This window comes from Oncorhynchus tshawytscha, linkage group LG02 (genome assembly GCF_018296145.1).
Source record: "Oncorhynchus tshawytscha isolate Ot180627B linkage group LG02, Otsh_v2.0, whole genome shotgun sequence".
Classification (NCBI taxonomy): Eukaryota; Metazoa; Chordata; class Actinopteri; order Salmoniformes; family Salmonidae; genus Oncorhynchus; species Oncorhynchus tshawytscha.
The window spans coordinates 32,159,590-32,163,063 of NC_056430.1; positions in this window are offsets into that span (position 1 = coordinate 32,159,590).

Genomic DNA, 3,474 nt, shown 5'->3' on the forward strand with positions numbered 1-3,474 from the left:
GATGAGAGGGAACGAATCACGTGCAGTTTTGGCTGACAATTGACATGCAAGCAGGGTGGCGAGCTGGCGAGTGCATAGTGACGCAAGAGTGTACATGATCACATTGCCAAATTATCACCATGCTAATAATAGTAATCTAATAACCCTGGCGTTTAACATAGGAAGCCTGTGCTTAATTTGGAGAAGAAAATTAAATGAACGCCCTGTGGTCCAAGGTGTATTTTGTATTTATTTATCTGGAGTAAGGGTGAATGTATTAAACCGAGTCCCCCTAAAATCTTTGGAAATAGAACGGTCAAGAAATATGTTGGTATTAGTCTGACGCATATGCTTGCGTCACTTACTACCATGCTTTTCCGATTGATAAAATTCATGGCAATTCAATTCATAAAAATAGCATTGTCAGCACCTATGGAGACATATGCAATAAAACACAGATAATTGATAACGAGATACATGTGTTCATTGTAGGCAAAATAATTAGGACCAGTTTAAAATGTATGTATTCTAGACTATAATACATTTTGATGTTAGTATATTCTACGAACCAACAATAATAGGCAACCCCTTAATCACATAGGACTATGTTGTTATTTGTTCATCCCTTTTTGACACTATGGAAAAAATCCCAGACATCACATGGTCCATTTATTGGAAGAGCGGGTGGTCAATGTTTATTGAGACATCGAGACACAGGCGACACTTCTCTGTGGCTCCAGCCAACTGATGCACAGGTGACCATAAATCATGTGCCTTCCAGCAGACTATTCTTTAAAACCACGGGGGTAGAGGAGGTAGATAGTGTCATTGGGCCATTTTTCATTCTGACCCAATAGATTATTTTGTCCTTCCCTTGCCACATGACTGCATATAAAATCATCTTTATTATTTTCATCAGCAATGCCTCTTTATCACGGTTGTTTCATCTACTACTGGGTATTCTAACAATATCTTACTTTCTATCTAAGTTAAATAGATTTCATGTTTGTACAAGTGACCTATAGATCCACTCATTTTATGCAGAGAAACACAACCTTTGTAGAAAGTAGCCTACAATACACCCTATGCCTGTGCTGGATACCTAGAGGCGCAACACTCACTGGCATTCTGAAATTGCATTTTTTGTCCCCCCCATTTTTATCATTGGAATGAGGCCTGGTGTGCTTTAGGACCATGCAGATGCCTCTGAGGGGTCAGGTAGGCTGTTTGGAGTGTTTATCTGACTGGATAAATAAATAAAATAATTATATCCCACCCACTAAAACCAAAGTTGCGCCCCTGCCTAGAAGCACATGCAGTCTGGTGGCATGGGATTTGGACTTCAGTAACAATCTGGTAGTAGGTATCCAGTGTACATTTTATTTCAATATCTGGCCTGCCATGACACACTTTCCCAGAGATGGCTTCTGACATTACTTACCACAACAACCTCAAGATCATACCACAGACAGCGGCTGTGGCCGAAATATGGCTTTCCTACTACTTACTTAAACTACTGTGTACTAATCGTATTTCATACTATTTAGAATGTACTGTTAAGTACAAACGTATGCATTAAGCAACTGATATCAACATACTACTCATCCATACTGAGCTGTCATTGAATGCGGAATCGTGCTTGTTCCCTGCCGTTCCCTTACATGACATTTTTGTAGAGTGTGTCCTCTATTCTGATTATCTTCTGTTGTCGAACACACGTGGGTGTGAAAATACGATTATCTTCTTCAATAAGGTTCAGAGAATTCTATTAGAGTAAATGCGAAAATGAGTATGACATCTGGGCATTTAAAGTATACTAGATTTTCAATATTTCACATTTTATAAAACTACATGTTTTCGCATACTCAAACGGCCTACTATTTAGGATCCAAGTATAGGTATTTGGGTTTAGCTGTCTCTCTTCTGCAACTCATTCCTCTTAAAACCCCCATGCAGTCGTTTTAATAAATCATCACCATATGTCTAATAAATCACTGCGTTTGTTTATTTCATGAAAATAACTCCAAATATACTTTTTAATAATTTATTTCCCTGAACCTCCTTTTGCCATTGAAATGCTGTCTGAACATATGGGTGTGTTGATACAACTGTTAATATATTTAGATTAGATTGTGATGTCATGATCTGGGCCAAAAGCTCTATCCCACATGAACAGGCTGAAATTTCAGGATTTCTTTTCCAAACAGCTATTACACAAAAAGGGCATTGTCATCATTTTCACAATTTCAGTGTTATTTTGTCCTCATAGTTTGGAAATATCATAACAACACAGGAAAATCACAACCAATTTTGTGCCCTAACACTCACCAGCTAACAGGTGAAGAAGGTATGATATATGCCAATTAGCAATGAGGGGGATGATTAGGTGGCCATGATGGAATGGGGCCAGATCACAATTAGTGCCATGGGATTTTTAATGATTACAGAGAGTCAGGACACCCGTTTAACCACCCTGCGCAGGGCAATGTCCCTTTTACTGCCCTGGGATCTTAGACCAGAGGGAAGAGTGACCCCTACTGGCCCTCCAACACCACATCCAGAAGTACGCCATCAGTGAGATGCTGGGTGGTATGCTGCTGCTGGTGGAAGATGCATTATAAAACCAACACCCTTGCTCCTGAGCCTGAACCTGTGGCAAATAATGTTGGTTTTCCTCTTCTCTTTGGTTGTTATTAAATGCCACATAGCATAATCTCCCTTTCAAGTTACAGGTTTCCCATGAGACCACAAAATTATAATAGAATATGATAGAATAGAATAATAACTTATTATTTTTATCCTACGTTGTTCTCAGAACGCAACCAACTGTGTACATTTATGTTGAGAGCCTTCATCTGTATAAAGTTGCTCTGCATGGGTAAAGCAGTTTGCAAAGTGATAACATATGGATGCCCCCTCCTCTCCATGCTTCCTCCCCTTCATCTCCTCCCTTTTTCCAACCATGCCTGCCTCTTCTTTCTCCTCCCCTTCCCCTAGGCAGGTTGCATGAGTGTGGATGGTGGATGGGAGGTGTGCTTGCCACCAACGCTCTCTTGTGACTCGCCAATCAGAGTGGATATACCTTCTCCTACGAATGCTCCTTTCTTATTTCTCACATGCAGCTGACACCCCCTGCCGTAGGGAAGGCCGGTTCCCAAAAGCAACCCCAGAGACAAAAAAAGGGCAGCCAAACATTGTCCAGATGACAGAGCCAAGTTATAGCATCCCATGGTACACTGCGGTAGAAGTGTCACGGTTTTGTAGGACACTCATCCTTCATTGAGAATCTGGTCTACAGTCACCTCCCCATGGTCCAAACCGGTCACCAAAGTTCAAGCTGTGAAGTTCCTGTAACACCCCAAAATTAGGTTTCATTCAGGCATGAGAATTAATGATTGATCACATTTAAGTTTGTGTAACAGAGCTTCACATTTCACCAGAGAATAAAAATAAAGGACTGAATTAACCCATCTGAATGGTCTGCATCTCAGCCCC